Genomic DNA, 19,345 nt, shown 5'->3' with positions numbered 1-19,345 from the left:
AGCCATGTGCCTGTGTGTGGTTATGTAGGGAGATAATGTGCATAGTTAAGAGAACTTCTAGATTTTTGAAGACTGGGATAGTAAGAGGAACAAAATAAAGGCAGCCTGGGAAGTATGAAGAAAAGTAGGAGTTGAGCCTTCTGAAATTCAAGAGAGAAGAATGTTGTGTGAATAGAGCCAAGTGTATTTTGCAGAAGCCAAGTATACAGAGGTTCAAGTAGGTGAAGAGAAAGAAGGATCCATTATATTTGGACACATGGAAGTTTACATTGACCTTGACAAGTACAGTTTCATATTATATGAAGTTTTACAAATATATGTATATATACACATATATATACCTACACACACACACACACACACACACACACATGAGCCTCAGGTGGTTGAAAGGAAGAAATAATAATCACCACAATTTTTGTCAAGTCTCAGGAAGAATTGTCTGCTGACTTATCACATTTTCTTTTAGTGTATAATATTTGATGTGAGTGGTTCTGAAAGATTTTCTGTCTCCTCTGTGATTGGAATCTATAGCTGGAAATTGATCCAGAGTGGTAACAAAAATGCTATCCTCCTGTTTAATCTCTTAGGCTTTTTCTCTATAGGGCACTCGACAAAAATGGTGACCAAGCATTGTAGTGCAACCAGGCTGTGAAAACTAGTAGTAACCAATGCAGGGAAAATCAGAGCTGTTTCATCCAACCACATTTTTTTTTACAAATGTTAATATTTTTGTATGACCAATTTTATCTTTATTCAATGTCAGTACAGGTGGTCCTTGACTTGATGGTTCTGTTTACGATATTTTTGACTTTACAGTGGTACAAAAACAATATGCATTCAGCAGAAACAGTACTTTGAATTTTGATCATTCCTGGGCTAGTAATATGCAGCTTGATACTGTCTTGTGATGCAGGGCAATAGCAGTGAGATGATATTGCCCAACTGTGGGCTAATGTAAGTGTTCTGAGCACATTTAGGGTAGGCTAGGCTAAGCTGTGATGCTCAGTAGGTTAGGTATATTAAATGCATTTTGACTTATGGTATTTTCAACTTACAATGGATTTATTGGAATATAACCCATCATAAGTTGAGGAACATCTTTATAAATTACTTGAACTGAAACGTGAAATAAAGTTTATTTATTCAGGGTTAGCATGTAGCAGAAAATCTAATATCCGTGTATGTTATTGAATTATTTCTTTATTGGAGGGCAAGCTGAATTTGTCAACTATTATTTTAGTTTATATGACTATAACATTTGTCTTTTCTTAGCTATGCTCTATTTTTCATTTATTTATTTTTTATTTTTTATTTTTGGTGGCAAAAGGCATTGCCATCCGCCTGCACACTGGGAATGCTGATTAGGAAGTGCAGAAATGTACCCGTTTTATTCTTAAATATATATTTCTGCTTTATCACAAGGGGCCTTGTTCTTTACTCTCATCAATATGTATTTTGTGTAAAAGCTTTACTGCATTTGTAAATTTTTATTTACTTTAAATCCAGTTTTAATTGTTTTAAAGTTCATTCTATTGTCGCCTTAGCCTAACAAATCCCGGCTGATGCCTTACACATGTATGTCTCATGTTCTATAGAGGTCACACATTTTCTTGATATCCTCTCTTAGATTTCTCAGGTCCAAAATGTCAGAGCAAACTCATGATCTTTCTCCATAAGTCTCCTTCTCTTGTATTATTCTTTATTACAGTACATGGTATTATTGAGATGTCAAGCCAAAATCTTGATCCTTCCCTCTTTCTTACTACCATGGCCAATCCATGACCCTGACCTGAATATTTTATCTTCTAAAAATCTTGCTCTTGCATCTACTTCTCTCTGTACTCCCTGTCCTATTATTTTTCCTAGCCCAAATTGCTGTCACTGCTCACTTAGACTATTGCAATATCCTTCTAAATAGTTTCCGTTCATTTACTTCAACCCATTTTCCAGACTATAGGTAGAATGCTGTCTTCAAAACACAAGTCTGAGTACGTCATTTCTGTGCTTAAAATCCTTCAGTGACCTGCCAGCTGAATTTAGGATAATGAAAAAAGTCCTTAACACAGGCTACCAAGCTTGCATAATCTGGCCTCTGCAGTTATCTCCTACCTCACTATGTAGCACTCTGCTCCTCACACTCTCCTCTACCTTTCTTTCTTTCTTTGTGCTTGCTGTCCCTCTGCTGAGTGTTCTTCCCTCCAAGCTTCCATCTACCTCACCTAGTAAATGCTTACTTGTGCTTATGATTCCTACTCAAATGGCACTTCCTCGTGCCTCCAGATTCAGTACCATCCCCTTGTAGCACTGGTTATCTTTCCTTCATAGCACTTACAAAGCTGTAGATGTTTATCCATGTGTGTGATAAGTACTGTGAAGGATATTTGATTAATATTGATTTCTAACTCTAGACTATAAATTCCCTGAGGACCTGGATCATGCCTGCTTTTGTTCACTTTGTATCCCCAGCATTTAGTGTCAGTAGCATAAAAGCATTTAGTAGGCATTTGTTGATGAATTAATTAATTAATGATCTTGAAAGAATTGCATAAAAATCTAAGGCTGACTTAGTTCATTTTATTATAAGAATTGGAAAAATAACTTAAAGTTCATATCCTACTGAGTTAATAGGACCTTTCTTGTATGTAAAGGTCAGTACATTTTCAGATTAAAGTTGACTTTCTATTATCTTACTATATATAGATTGATGTATAATTAATAATGTCAGACTATAGGACTCTATGGAAAAGTAATCATTTTCAGATATTTGTATAGTGTTTACTACTGTTAATGTTCATATATGTAATAACTAGCATTAGTAGTTTGTAAATCTTATTTCATTTAATTTAAATGAATTTAGCATAAAATGTAATTGGAAACAGTGACTTAAGTATAGATTTAGGGTAAATTTAACTTTACTATATGTACACTGAAAGGAAGTTTAATATTTCCTCCATGTTCTTCAGCTTTCAAATGTTCTATTCATTAACTGGGATTTATCTTGATAATGTTGTAACACTATTCTGATTACAGGAGGTCATTGTTTTTCTATTTGTATCTTAAGTCTTTTCCAAAAAGTGCTATTTATCATTTACTTTACATGGGTAATTGCCAATCACATAATTGCAGAGAGAGACTTTTTTGTCTCATTACTAGATTTTATAGGTCAAACCTTAATAGTCATGTTAGTTTAATGGTAGCTACAACTCATTTCATTGGCACCTACTACATTATGGGAATATATTAAATATTAATTAATCATTATAATTCAAGGGCAATTTGTCATTTTAGTAAGAAAATTTACTTTATTTCTGATAAATTCTATCATTTCTTAAAACATTGCTTATTTTAGTTTGCTGTATAGCTACAGCTCCATAAATGAGAAAATATATCACTGTAGCCATATGTTTTAATGATTAGAAATAATGCTCCATTTGTAAGTCTGCTGAGGTTTTACTCCAAATTAGTTTTAAATTTTTATTTGAATTAAATCACTCTGCTAAAATTATTATTTTCAGATTTTTTGTTACTCAAAAATGTACACTGGGATGGTTTTCTAGAGAAGGCAGGTTGATTTAACAGTATGTACTGAGATCTTGCAACATGTTCCCTAACATAAAATTTACTCTTTTATAAATTTACCTAAAAATGATTAGAGGAGTGCTTTTATAATAGAAAAATAGTTATAAAAATGTAATAATTTAATACTTTTTTAATCCCTTGAAGATTTCTCAATTGTAGAAATACACTTCTGATGAGATTTTGATTTTGAAGAAATTGTCCATTTTTTTCTTGCATTGCAAGTCAACTTGAAGAAGCCTTTACTTATTAACACTTTAATTTGGGAAATCCCAATACAATATTTTTTTAAAAAGAAGTGATAGTAATTTCAATTGTCATTGCCATCCTTTTTTAAAATATATTTTTATTAATTTCAGAGAGGAAGGGAGAGGGAGAGAGAGACAGAAACATCAGTGATGAGAATCATTGATCGATTGCCTCCTGCACACCTCCTGCTAGGGATCATGCCCACAACCCAGGCATGTGCCCTTGATCAGAATGGAACCTGCCACCCTTCAGTCTGCAGGACGAGGCTTTATCCACTGAGCCAAACCGGCTAGGGCTTGTCATCCTTTTAAATAGGAGCTAAAGCATACCAATTGGATAGTTCTTGAAAATCGTAATGTAGTTCCTTTTAGGAAATTGTTAAAACTGTGTTTCCAACATTTTATTTATTTATTTATTTATTTATTTATTTATTTATTTATTTATTTATTTATTTTTGCCACTTACTTTAATCTTAGCACAGAAGATTTTGAGTTCTGCATTGGCAATGAAAATGTGACCTTCATTATGTAATAGGGTAAGAACTTTAGATAATGGCAAAAATAGCTATGGCAGCATTTCTAGTGTGTTTGAATTTAAAATAATAATTTAAGTTCCTTTTCCTTCAAAGTTACTCTGCACAGGTAGTAGTTATGTTTTCTGGCCAGCTTCTGGGGAAGACTGGCCCTTACATTAAGTGTATTGGGTGTCAGTATGGAGCCACCAGGACACTGTTCCACGTAATTACGAAGACCTTACTCCCTGGGTGAGAATCCCACATGGAGCCCTGTTTGTTGATATATTTGCAACAAAAAGCCATTAACTTACAGGGTCAAGGGGTTAATGGATGAAATATTCTTGTCTCCCTATTATCTTGCAATGTTTTGCTGTGAGCCAAAGAAAGACGACACTTTTCTCCCCCAGTTTCTCTTGGCAGTTTAAAAAATGGTGACTTCATGTTTCTGTGACTAAATAAAAGATTAAATGCCGATACGGAAAGCTTCAGAAATGTACTCAGTCAAGCTGACAGTCCAGACAGGCATTCCATCACGACCACCTTTGCTGAGGTCACTGAATGGCAGCTAGTAAGGAAAACTAGGAGGAAGATGCCTTCATGATTTCTTCATTTCTCAGTCCATGTTGGGCAAATTAGTCATCTTGCACAAGAAGTCAAGGAAATTTTATAAAACTTTAAAGGAGAACATCAAAACTACATCTATTAACTCCAAAAGGAATTCTGTGTCTAAAAGAAAGAATTCTGCTACTCAGATTGGTGCCCCCCAATTCCAAGCATTTTAGAGTGTATCAATCGTGTAAATGCACATCCTTGTGCCAAAGAAATTCTTATTAAAACTTTGTTGATGATTATAGATGGAATTATAGGTGGAATTAATTTGCCTAGATTTCATATGTAGAAATCATTGCTTAGCTTAAGGTTATTTCTGCCACTTTTCTTAGAAAACAATGCATTTCATAGTCTAACTGTTTCAATAGAATGTATCTGATGAGATTAGGTTGCCCAGTGAAATTTAGGAGTCTCTGGAAGGTCTTCACTTGTATGTAAGTGTTCCGCTGGGGAATTTTCCCTAGAAATTCAACCAATTAGAGGATTTTCCAGATTAAAGTAAGTCATTTCAGGATGCAGTAAGAGTGTTTGTTGTTGAATACTTTAGGAAACTTGTCTACTCCTTTCTCTCTGAAGGCCAGAATAACATTATAATTTCATTTGAAGTTTAGGCATAGTCATGGGTATAGTTAGTAACTCAGAGATGTCTTGAATTGAAATAATCTCGGCCTGTTTAATTGTAGTGCTCTGCCAACAAACACAGGTTGTGCCGGTTTGATTTGACACAGCTTGGCTGGTGAGTTTGACTAATTTTACTAATTAAATCTGCCATAACAGTTAACGCATGTGGATGCATATGGTTACAGTCCTCCGTTTTACCCATAATTTAGTTTGACAACCACATGTGAGTTTTTTCTTTATGCTTACATAAAGAAAAATGTTAGCACATAATTCTCTAATTTTCCTGAAATTCTAACTTCTAAATAATAGGAGGGGAAATGTTCAGAATAATTTAAAAATGAAGAAGCTAGTAGAAAACTTTTCAATAATTGAGAGAATTTTTATCTTTCAGAATTGGTGGAGATCATGCTTTATAGCAGGTGAGCCAGGATTGTTGACAGGTTGTCATAAACCAGCTTTCCTGTGTCCTCACCACTGAGCACACTGGCCACCTACTGATGCCTTCATCCACAGAAATTACTGTGTCGATGCAGCAGCATCCAAGTCCTCAGTCCACGGACTTAGTCAAAGTGTTGATGCAGACTTCGTATATTCATAAACTTACTAAAAATAGTAACATTAATGTTGTTCCCCAGAAATTATTTTTTTAATATATTTTATTGATTTTTTTACAGAGAGGAAAGGAGAGGGATAGAGAGTTAGAAACATCAATGAGAGAGAAACATCGATCAGCTGCCTCCTGCACACCCCCGTAACCAAGGTACATGCCTTTGACCGGAATCAAACCTGGGACCCTTCAGTCTGCAGGCTGATGCTCTATTCACTGAGCCAAACTGGTTAGGGCCAGAAATTACTTTTTATAAGTCTCTTTCTGTGATCTGTTTACTTCACATTTTCTCAAACCAAGAGTATTTCATTCTCTAATAGCTACAATTATAATGTGTATTGACCATCTGCTAAGGCATATTTCTAAAAAGCCTCCCCTCAGAAAAACTAAGGATATTTAGGGTTCCCAGGGGAATTTGGCATATGCTCACGAATAAACCAACCAATTGCAGACTGCTACTATGTGCTGGCTACTTCTTTCCTTTTCTCTTGCTTAGGGACTTTTCAATATGCATTGTTGAGTCATGTCACTTGGTCCCTGGTCCCTGGCAGCCCTACTGGCACCCCTGATACCTTGATGCCAGGTCTACCAAATGGTTTCTGGCAAACTACAAAGGACTCTGCTTCTCTCATTACTGCCTCTTAGGTTCTGTTGGAGGATCAGGGTCTAGAGCTCATCTGCTTATCCCAGTCAGAGGCTTACCAGGGTCAGTGGCAGGGGCAGGGCAGGAGCAGAGGGGGTGGGGTGCTGAGGGAGCAGCGGGATCAGTCTATTCCAGATACTGAAAATAATGGGGCAGTTTGTCTGTAGAGAGTTTAGTACTGTAACAAAACTGGCTAAAATTGCTCTGCTTTTTACTATTACTGCATGCTGGTAATTATAAACAGTATCAGAAAAATATATATATACACAAGATGTTCCAAAAATTATATACACACTTTGAAAAATTACTAATTCCAGTGGGTTAAGTCTGAAAAGAAAGAAACATCAATTGAGCTATCAGCTGTTAAAGCATGTATACGTTATTTGGGACATCCTGTATATACTTCTTCCTGCCTGGGCAAACCACTCTCACCTCTCTTCCCTTTGGTACATGGCTGTTTACAGATGTTTGCCTTTGACAGATCTTCTCCCAGGAGGCTCCTCAGTCCCTCAAGTATATAATATTTTTATAATATTTTGATAGTTCAACCTGACAATGAGTTAGATATGACTCAGCTGAATGTCCATATCACCTACACATATACTTTTGACAGAGGACTGAAATCTTTTCTTATTTCCCTTTTTCTTTCATTCCCCCCTTATCTTTCTTATCTTTTCTTTTGCTCTTTTCTCCTTTCTTCTTCCCCCTCCCCTCTCTCTCTCCCCTCCCCCCCTCTTTTCCTCTCCCAGTCCTTCCCTCGCTCAGTACTTCCCTGTCTCATTGATCTTAAAAAACTGATCTCTATGAAATATATTATTTCCTTGTGCTGTAAGCTAGAAGTTAGGGTCAGCATAGAGTGTGACAGAAGACTTGACTGGACACCAGGAGACTTGGATTCCAGTCCTGGCCCCCTGACAAGCTGCGTGGCCCTAATGAAGTCATTTGACTTTTCTTGGGAGACATTTCTACTAGTCTATGAAATAAGAAAGTAAGAGGCAGAAGCAGAAATGCAGAAGATTGATGAACACAGATCATGACTGTACTTTCCTTTTAGAGCTCCCAGTCCAATTTTTTTTCTGATTGTTTTCCTTTTAACTTTCTAAGATAAAAATCTTAGCAACCTCTGCTAAGTTTCACCTACTAAGGGCACCGTGGGTCAAAATCAGTGACTTCCAGTACTTCAACGTAATTAAGTTCTAGAAACATCAGGCACAAACCAGAATTAATTATATATGTCTCTACCAAATTACTGAGCCTGTGACTGGTTGACAAGGGCATCTTGACCCATTGTCAACCATGAGGTCACATACCTGGAATTGAGTGGCATCCCTATAGGGGAAGGCTGAGATAGCATGTCCCTGAATTTCCTTTGACTTCATGATCATATCAACACTTGCTGTTACTGTGCAAACTGTTTCTGACCAGAAAAGACAGAAGTCTAGTTCACCAGCGAGAGCCTCTTGAGGTTAAAATTGGAGCAAAAAGACTTAAATATGGCTTTGACATGCTTATAGACATTTTTCCAGGAATCAAGTTTCTCATTTAAAATTAAACACTTCTTTTATAGGAAGATTTAAAAATCAGGGGCATTCTGTAGTCATTGTCAAATGTTATCTTCTGCAATATAATTTCAGAAGGAAATTAAGAGGCAAAATAATGCCATTAAAACCATCACCTTCCTAAGCACACCATAAGTACATGTGTTTGCACGTTCATGTGTGCATACACAAATATACGTTTTAATTTGGACTCGTGTTGATTGCATGTTCTGAGTGTTAATATAAATGTAAATTGTAATAGTAACATTTTAAAAATAAAAAAGTCCTATCTAATAAAGAGGGAGTATGCTAATTGACCCTCATGCCATCGCAAAGATGACAGCACCCACAGCCAATAAGGAGGGAATATGCTAATTGACTGTCACACCCTCAAAGATGGTGGTGCCCACAGCCACAAGGTGGCGGTGCCCAGTCCCCTCAGCCCCGCTGGGGTGCCTGCCTCCGGAGACCCCAGTCCCTTCAGCCCCCCAGCTGCCCAGGGCCAGCCTGAGGCACAGGCAAGCCTCAGATGGCAGCTGCCCAGCCGCCCAGGGCTGCCCGAGGTTCAGGTAACCAGGGCTGGCTGAGGCTTGCACTGCCAGCAGTGGCAGCAGCAGAGGTGTGATGGGTTGTCACCTTCCCCTGAATGCTGGGTTGCCTTCCACACCTGAGGGCTTCCGGACAGTGAGAGGGGGCAGGCTGGGCTGAGGGACCCCCCCCCTTCCAGTGCATGAATTTTAATGCACTGGGCCTCTAGTATATAGATAATAATTATACCTCTAATAAGATAAAGAATGAAGAGACAAGCTAATAATTGTTCCATGTAATACTGTTTTAAAGTTGCATTACAAATATCTCCTTGTGTGTCTCTCTCTGTATCTTTCTCTGTATCTTTATTTCTGTCTCATGTGCTTTTATTTCTCTTTCTACACACACCTTGTACTTTTAAAAGAACTAACTGTTGTTTTTATAGTTTTTTAGTTTCTGGACAAAGATTTGTTTGGTTAGAAGTTTTCACTTTTTATTATGATACATATTAGAGTTGTTTCTACAACTGATGCTCCGACTATAATGATTATTTTTTATTAGTAATCTTTCATCAGCTGCTTAATGTCAGAGCATCTTTCATTCTTAGACCCCGACTTAAAATGGATTTTTCTATATGCTCAATATGGTTGGGCCCACTAGTTTCTATTATAATGGAACTCCCCATTACCCATATACAATTTCATTTTAGACACAATAGCAGCTCCAGCAGAAAATAAGCACAGTCTTCTCCTCCTTTTAAGTTGTAATTGAGGTTATGGCAGGGCATATTGCCTGTGGCAGAATCTATTACCTAGAAATGGAGACTGTGATTTGAAGCTGGTTGCAATGTAAGCAAAATGAATTAATTATTAGCAGCACAGAATTGGACGAAAATTCTGGGTTTTATAAACTGAAATATATTGGCATTTTAAAAAGGAGGACACAGGGAAATATTGACAAATCACTTAGTCTTTCCCACCATTCTGGTTCTTGCCTTTTGGAATTGTTTTACGCATAGTTTAAGATTACTTCATAAATTAAGTCAAACTTTGCTCAGAATGTCATAGAAATTTTTTCTAGTATATTTATTTCTTCCCTGATTTGAAGTTAGCATATTTTAATGGATGGCTCTTGGTGTCGCTTGAATATGTAAGTGGTTAAATAATGATAGGACTAAATATCTTTTCCTTGCACAGTGTGGCTCAAAGAAGGCAAATAGGCATTATTTAGGGGGAAATTTATGAACACATCACTTTCTACCATAAATTGTGAATTTTTCTGTGCATACATTTGTAGGTAATTATTTAGAAAATTAAAAATCTTCATAGCAGCAAAGAATTTGGCTTATTTTTATTTCTTTCCTTTTCCATTGCTTTTACTGATAGTTATATCACTTTTGTTGTTTTTAATCTAATTCATCTTCCTTGGATAAGGTCCCAAAGAAGCTGATAATTTATAAATCAGAAATAAGGAAATTTAATGAGACTATAAGAGAGGATTTAGTTCAATCTTATTATCTTAATTCTCTTATTTTAACTTTATGAAAGAGAAGTTATATAGAGATTCTATCTAATAAAAGAGTAATATGCAAATTGACCATCACTCCAACACAAAAATGTCTGCCCCCATGTGGTCAAAGATGGCTGCCCCCATGTGGATACAAGATGGCCACCACAAGATGGCCAGCAGGGGAGGGCAGTTGGGAGGGACCAGGCCTGCAAGGAAGGGCAGTTGTGGGCTATCAGGCCAGCAGAGGAGGGCAGTTGGGAGGGACCAGGCCTACAAGGGAGGGCAGTTGGGGGCGATCAAGCCTGCAGGAGAGGGCAGTTAGGGGTGACCAGGCTGGCAGACGAGGGAAGTTGGGGGTGATCAAGCCTGCAGGGTGGGCAGTTAGGGGTGACCAGGCCAGCAGAGGAGGGAAGTTGGGGGCAACCAGGCCTGCAGGGAAGGACAGTTGGTGGGGGGACCAGGCCTGCAGGGGAGGGCAGTTAGGGGTGACCAGGCCTGCAGGGGAGGGTAATTAGGGGCAAACAGACTGGGAGGGGAGCAGTTAAGCATCAATCAGGCTGGCAGGGGAAGCGGTTAGGGGCAGTCAGGAAGGCAGGCAGGCGAGCAGTTGGGAGCCAGCAGTCCTGGATTGTGAAAGGGATGTCCAACTGCCCGTTTAAGCCCAATCCTACTGGGATCGGGCCTAAACGGGATGTCCATATCAGGCCTAAATGGGAAGTTGGACATCCCTCGAGGGGTCCCATATTGGAGAGGGTGTAGGCTGGGCTGAGGGACACACACCCCCATGCATGAATTCCGTGCACCGAGCCTCTAGTATGAATATATAGATATAAATATATTTACATGTCTAATATGGACAAATTTATGAGAATTTTATTGGATGATCTAGTATCAGTACAACCAAATTATCCCTCCTCAATACTTTGTCTGTCTGTCTCTCTTCCTCTCTCTCTCCCCTCCCTTTTCTCTATTTTTAAATTATTATAACACTTAGTCATATGGTTTTATTATTCTGTGACCGCTAATCTGAGTTATATAATTGTTATGATTTCCATTAAAGTAGATAGTTGTAGTATTATTTAATTTTTATTTGCACGTTTAAATATTTATAATCAGTAGTGTCATGTGGATGATCAATAGATAAAAATCATAGAACTATGTTGTAATAGTCATATTTAATAAAAAAAGAATGTGTGCCTGGTTTTTCATTTCTTTCAAATTTCATTCAGTTGACTGTCACTGACTTTTCATTATTAAATATCCCCATTCAACAACAATTATATTTTAGGAAACTTACGTTTACTCTTTGGTTGTTTTTATTTTCATATTACTTTTATGTAATCTATACTAATAAAAGGGTAATATGCAATTGGTCACAACGCCCTCACATTAACAACTGAACAGCAGGCTGCATGGGGCAACAAGACTGGCAGGGGGGGGGTAGTGAGGGATGACCAAATGACTCACCAGCAGGCTACATGGGGTGACCAGGCCGGCAGGGGTCGTGTTAGCGAGGGATGAACAAACAACTGACCAGCAGGCTGCATGGGGCGACCAGATCGGCAGGGGGGTTAGCAAGGGATGACCAAACGACTGACCAGCAGTCCGTGTGGGTTGACCAGGCCAGCAGGGGGATTAGCGAGGGACGAACAAATGACTGACCAGGCTGGCAGGAGGCTCATGAAGGGTGACCAGGATGGCAGAGAGGGGCAGTGAAGGGCAACCAGGCCAGCAGGAGGGGCAGTTGTGGGTGACCAGGCCGGCAGGGGGGGCAGTTGTGGGCAGCCAGGCTGGCAGGGGGGGCAATTGGGGGTAACCAGGCCAGCAGGGGGCACTAAGGGGTGACCAGGCTAGTGGTGGGGGGGCAGTTAGGGGCGACCAGGCTGGTGGGGGGAGGGGGGCTGTAGCCAGTGACCAGGTTGGCGGTGGGGCAGTTAGGGGTGATCAGGTTGGTGGGATGAGGCAATTAGGGGTGATCAAGCTGGCAGGGGGGCAGTTAGGGGCAATCAGGCAGGCAGGCAGGTGAGCAGTTAGGAGCCAGCGGTCCTGGATTGTGAGAGGGATATCCGACTGCCAGTTTCGACCCCACCTGTCACTCAGATGCTTTGAACTGATGACGTCCATGAAAAGCATAGTAACCACTATGAACCACTGGGAAAGCCACTGTGTCATGGTCACCAGTGATGGTACTCCTGAAAATCTTTCCCCACTGCCTTTCTAGTTGTCTTCTAGGGCTGCGGCCATTGAAAGGATGTAATAAGAGAGATGAGGAGGCGTGCAGATGGGTGTGTAAATGATGAAGACTGGTAGTGAGGAGGTTAGTTCTGGTGCCTCAAAAATGAGTTCCTACATAGAAAACCCTTGTTCTTTAGTTGATATTTATGAAACTCTACAAGTCTTTAAAGGAGCTTTAGTGGGTCCATGGTCCCTCTGGAATTTTAAGCCCAAGTTGGTGTGTTTGCCTGTTCCAGGGAGAGGATCCATTATTTCTTATGAGAGTCTTAAAAAGAAATATGAAATTGTCCCTAAGAAAATCCTACCTTCTGTAGAATAATGGTTGTGCAACATTGGTTACTACATACTTTCTATTTCTTTAAGGAAGAGGCAGTTTTTTGTCTACTTTCAGGCAGTTATGGCATGGATGGGCCAAGGTTGTACTTTAGAATCCAATTCAATTGATCTTATAATTAGAGAAAATTCCTCCTAGATTCTGGCAAGGTCTTGTTATCATTTTCAGTTTCACTTACTTTCTTATTTCACCGCTATTTTTCCAAGTTTTGTATTTAGAACTAGAAAAAGACAGTACTGTGGGCACCCAACCAGGCTCCATAAAGAATAGTCTTTTGTTTGCATCAAGTATTGTTCATGGAATGATTATACTATTCCTTTAGAACCTTTCTTTTGACATGATTTGAATTACATAATTTTCAGAACCATAACTGAGACCCAAAATACCACATAAAAGAAGCATCCAAAGTCCTTAATTTAATGTAACTTGCATAGTATATTATAGGCATATGTTATACTGCTTCTCTTCTCTGCTAGCAGTGTTCTTGTCATTTTTCAATAGCCACCAGTTTAATGGAAACAATGAGTGAGTAATCATCAATTCATGTTATCATATTATTTGTTGGGTGTTTACTTTCTGCCAACCAATTTGCTAAAGCTTTGTGCACTTTAACTCAACTCATAAAAATTCAGTGAGGCTCTGATAAGTTAAATAATTTCCCAAAAGTGGTACAACTGGAAAGTAACAGAGCCAAGATTCAAACCTAGCCCTAGCTGGTTTGGCTCAGTGGATAGAGCGTCGGCCTGCAGACTAAAGAGTCCCATGTTCAGTTCCGGTCAAGGGCACATGCTGGGGCTGTGGGCTCGATCCCCAGTAGGGAGCATGCAGGTGGCAGCCAATCAGTGATTTTCTCTCATCATTGATGTTTCTATCTCTCTCTCCCTCTCCCTTCCTCTCTGAAATCAATAAAAATATATTTTTAAAAAAAATTCAAACCTAGATCTCTCTGATTGTAAAGCCCATAAGTTAATCACTATGCTATGATGCCAGCCATAGTATATGAACAAAGGCTAACAGTTTACCTACTTTTGAGTGTCTTAGATCTAAAAGGAGTCAACGTTGAACATCCTTGTTTTCCCCCTTTCCCAAGGTTTCCTGGCTTAACCAGGAAAAAGTATACCTTAGTAAGCTATTGCTATTAACCCAGTTCACAGATGTTAAAATTGCAGGTTATTTCCGGTAAATCTCAGTTTTTCATGGATACTCAGATTCTGGATCTACCATCTTCTCTCTGTCTGACCTTGGGCACATAATCACATTTCCAGGCTTCAGTTCCCTCAGGTCTAAAGGAGGGTATTGTGAGGATTCAATGAGTTTATATACATAAAGCATTAAAAATAGTACCTGGCACATAATAAGCATTCAATAAAAGACAGCTGTTATTAGCTACAACTCCAAGAGAAAGTCTTATTTCCTGAGGGCATCTGATATGCTTTTGATTAGAAATGCACATGAACATGACAATTATTCATTCAGAATGATATTTGGGTCTGACTCTAACCTTTCCCCTCCTTTATCTTTTCCTACTCCCTAATCTAAGCAATGTTATGGTACCTCTTTTGTTTTTGTGTTTGTGTCCTAGTAAAACTTTATTTATGGACACTGAAATCTGAATTTCACATAATTATTTTGGTACCTCTTTTAATAGATTCACCTTAATTATCAAAGTGGGTAAGTTGGAAGATGAGCCCAGAAAGAGAGCATCAACACAGAGTGCACTGAAAGTAGTGCTGTTTCACATCTCTCTTTACACTGCATAATCCAAAGTTTTGTTTGAGGGCATTTCCATGTCACCGTAACCCATGTTATCAGTCCTGGTGGCAGCTAGGAGCTACATATGAAAAGGAATACGAGCTAGCAGTTCTATAGATTTTCATTACTTGGTAATGATACTTGCTTACAACTTTTTTGCAAAATAAAATCAGTATTATAACTTTATGGAAATCACTTATGAAGGAGTGTTTGTTTTATTATATCTTTGTAATAAAACATTCTACTGGCTGATGTGTGCATGCACAATAAATTGTGTGGTTTGGTTGTTTTTATTTATTTATTTATTTTAGCAGACACTAAAAAATTAAAGTTTTGTAAAGAGAGACGTAAATAAAAACCATCAGTAGAGAGAAATGGGTGCCCTAAAAGGATGGAAAGTTATGAGCTATAGTATCTTCTAAAAGATAATTTATTTTTGTGATCATCATTCATTCAGCTAATAGCTGTGGTTATGTACCATGTTTCAGGTGCATGGCTATTTTCTGGGGCAACAAAGATGACTAAATCATTGTCATCCTTGCCTTTGAAGTGCTGGGTAAAGGTGACAGATGATCACAGAAATAATTGTAGAAGATGATAATAAGTGTGATGATAAAGGTCGGAGAAGAATGCTGAGAGAACACAGACGAGGGAGTTGTCAGCTCCAGGACTCTGAGAAGAATCATGGAAGAAGGTGCATACATTGGACATTCACTGAGTGTATAAGTGGATGAATGCAGTACTATCCTAAAAACTGGTGTGATCACAGATTTGAATGCTGTCCCCTGAGAAGAAACGTGGGGTTTAGCAAGTAAAAGGTAAGGTTCAATGGAGTAGTCAGGGCAGAAACCATATTACAGAACACTATAGCCTCAAGGCAAGAGGGAAGCTTTATGGCTCCTACATGCCCTTAAAAATTGAGTAACATATGTTAAGTAATGTAAGGTGTATGCTTTTATTTCCCAGAATTGTGGAATTTGCTGGAAAAAGCTGTGTCTTATTCAAGTTTCTGCATATGATGTCTTATTTCAAATTATATACTGAGTATACATTTTAAAGAAACCTAGAAGTTAACCTTTCAGAAGGAAAAAAATAAAAACTCCCTTAAACTGCTAAGTGGATGCTTTTTTATTTAGGATTTTACATGTGTACTTTCAAAAATAGGATTTTCACATCTGAGTTTTTAAATGACATTGAAGTTTTCATAGATTAAATGCTTAACATAATAGAATATATCACTATATCTGTTCTCTGAAATCATTTGTGCGTATATTTCCTCTCAACATCTAAATTTCCTCTATAGTAATTCAAATATTAAATTAATATGTTAGTCTTAGAGGTGCTGTTCAGTTATTAGACCTTATAGCTAAATCTTACTCTATTTTTAATAAGGTTTCCTCTCTGCTATAGTTGTAGCAGTCAAACACAAGTTAGTAATAACATTACCAATACCTAGCATAGTAACATTTACTGAGTGTTTACTATGTGCCAAACAATGCTGTCGACTCTTTCTATACATGATTTTATTTAACCCTTATGATTAACAAATTTAAACCATTTTAAAGTGTCAAATATAAAATTAGTTAATTTTTTTTATTAAAAGTTGGCATTTTCACATTTCTATTTGACTCTACATATCTAAATGTTGCACTTAAAGTAGATGATTTAGCTGCTGAGTTTGCTCCCAAATAACTCGGTCCTTCTTAACACATTAAAATGTTCCCTCCCGCCCTGACCAATTTGGCTCAGTGGATAGAGCGTCCGCCTGTGGACTGAAGGGTCCCAGGTTCGATTCCAGTCAAGGGCATGTACCTTGGTTGCGGGCACATCCCCAGTTGGGGGTGTGCAGGAGGCAGCTGATCGATGTTTCTAACTCTCTATCCCTCTCCCTTCCTCTCTGTAAAGAAATCAATAAAAATATTTTTTAAAATAATGTTCCCTCCCATCAAATTGTTTCTGCTTCCAATTGCAATGGTGATTTACCCTGATTCTTCAGTTCATGAAGACAGCCCTGGATATAAATTAGACACTATCCTCTTAATCTATTCTTCCTTGACTTTTATTCTTACATTGCTCCCTTCTAAACCAGAGTTATTTTCTGGAATATAATCTTGTTTTAATGATGTTGACTTAAAATGTCTTCGCCAATGGATATAACCAGAATTGATTTTATTTTTAGAACATATATTTCATTGGGAATATACAATAAAGATACCACAGATGGTATAGTACTTTCAACTGTAACACTTTCATATCTATTAGGAGTCCTATGTTTAATATTGTTAGGAAGATAGGTCAGAGCAAGTACATGGAGATGAAATTACTTGCCTAAATAATAGACCCAGCTAAGTTCAAATCCAGATTTCCTGAAGCTCAGGCTGTCCTTTCTCCCATCCCAAGCTTTCTTGGTTTCTTTTTGCCATAATTAAAACACTAACATTCGTAGTGAATGTTTCAATACATGGAAGATATCCACATCCGCCATCTTATTTGATTCTCTTAATGTTACAGGAGTTGAATTGGGCAGATATTATTCATAGATTCTATTTTATGGACGAGATCCGCCCCCCAGTTCAAAGAGGTTTAATGACTTCCTGGAATTATGTATATAGTGAACAACAGAGGTCAAACTTTTGCCCAGGTCTGAGAGAAGATGATATTAAGTAAACAGGTTTAATCTGAGAATATATAACATACTAGATTAGCTTGGCTATAGGGGAAGCAAAAGATTATTTACTTGTTCACTATCACAAAGTGTTTCATTATGTAATTTACTTATTGCAGTACAACAAATGATTTATGCCTTTTTTTCAGGATAGAGTTTCAGGAAACATTTAACTTAACTATGTCATTCTTATTATGAATTAAACCTGGAGTCTGCATGTTCCACATATTCACAATTTTTCTTCTTAGTGTAATATTGAGTGACAAAGACAGATCTCTATTTCAAGTGGAACACTTGAGTTTTCATGTTTGTTTGCTTATTCTTATCTCAGTGATAACTTTCAAAAGAGATTGTTGAACTTGAGATATTAGTAAGAAGTATTATATAAACCTTAAATCTGGTTTATTCCTCAAATATTATCTTGAAAGAAAATGGAAATGAGCCAAAATGTCAGGGCACACCTCACCTAAAATCCATTGAAAAGACACAAGAAAAAAATACACCTATATTAGCAATGGAAAATAATTGCATTGCCAGGAGATAGGGACAAGACCAACATGGCTGCTATTTTACTATTATTCAACATTTATAGATATTTTAGCCAATGTAATAGCACATAATTTACACACACAAAGATAAAATCATCACTATTTGCAGTGATAATTACCTTATAAAAATCATCTCTAAATGAAACTCTTACAATCCAGAAAAGAGTTCAGTAAGGTGTCCAAAGTCAAGATCCATTTTGATGTATGAGTGGCAGGATTAGGCCTTTATTTTAGTAGTAAACCTCTAGGGACCATCAGTAGGATTAACCAGAGTAAAAAGAGACTCATGAAGAGGTAGTAAAATTGCTGAAAGATTATGAGGGCCTGAGTAGAAAGAAAGAAAGAAATCAAGAAAACTTTCTGACCTGAACACAATAGAACAGGGTAGTATATGAGATGAGGTATCAGAGGAGGCAGGCAAAAAATCATCAATGATAGGTAGCTTTGCCTTGGGAGAATGGTGACACTAATACCTAAGATTGGGAATTCAGGAGCAGAAATTGGTTCTACAGCAGTGAATCTTCATCTTGGCTGCACATTGGGTCACCTGAGGAGCTTTGAAAAATACTGTATTTTCCGGAGTATAAGACAACTTTTTTACCCAGGAAAATCTTCTATATGCCCAGTCGTCTCATACGCCAGAAAATACGGTACTGATGCCTGAGCTGAACTTCCAGAGATTGTGGTTGAAATGGTTAGGGCATGGGGTTATTAAAAGCTCCTCATGGGAATCTAATACATAAATAAGAATAACAATATTGTTCTAGGTGAAAGTCAGATTTTTTTTTTTTTCAGTAAAGGGCCAGATAATAAATAATTTAAGCTTTGTAAGCCATATTGTCTTTCTTGCAACTATTCAACTCTGCCCTTGTAGCATTAAAAGAGCCATAAATAATACATTTTATAGCAACTACTTTGGTCCTGCTGAATCTGTGGTAATAGATATTCAACAAGCAACAGGAATTGAAGATTTGGAGTTGCGAGGTGTATTTATCTACTCTGACTGCTATAACAAAATACTAGACTAACTGGCTTAGACTACAGTCATTTTTCTCTCACAGTTTTAGATCTAAGATCTGAGGTGCCAACGGTTAGGTTTCCTGGCGAGGTGTTTCTTCTGGCTTGAAAACATTCACCTTCTCCCTGTTGGAGAGAGAGGGGAAGCAAGTTCTCTGATAACTTTTCTTATAAGGGCACTAATCCCATCCTGAGGGCCCCACCATCATGACCTCATCTAAACCTAATTCCCAGAGGCCTCATTTCCAAATACCGTCTCCTTAGGGGTTAAGACTTCAATATGTGAATTTTAGGAGGGACACAATTTAGTCCATAACAGGAGGGAACTTGCCTCTCGACATGTACACCTGAGAGTCTTCTATATAGAGATGATAGCAGAAGCCTATGTAGAAGTGAG

The 19,345-nt window shown here is 37.9% G+C and overlaps 1 protein-coding gene across 1 annotated transcript in view; it reads left to right on the top strand.

Moving 5' to 3' along the window:
* MACROD2 (mono-ADP ribosylhydrolase 2) overlaps positions 1-19,345 on the top strand; it is a 1,996,248-nt gene that overhangs the window by 794,103 nt on the left and 1,182,800 nt on the right. The gene's annotated exons all lie outside the window — the stretch shown is intronic.

Source organism: Eptesicus fuscus, chromosome 12 (genome assembly GCF_027574615.1).
Source record: "Eptesicus fuscus isolate TK198812 chromosome 12, DD_ASM_mEF_20220401, whole genome shotgun sequence".
In the NCBI taxonomy this organism is placed as follows: Eukaryota; Metazoa; Chordata; class Mammalia; order Chiroptera; family Vespertilionidae; genus Eptesicus; species Eptesicus fuscus.
The sequence above is the reverse complement of the archived record's forward strand: the minus strand, read 5'-3'. Positions and strand labels throughout refer to the sequence as shown.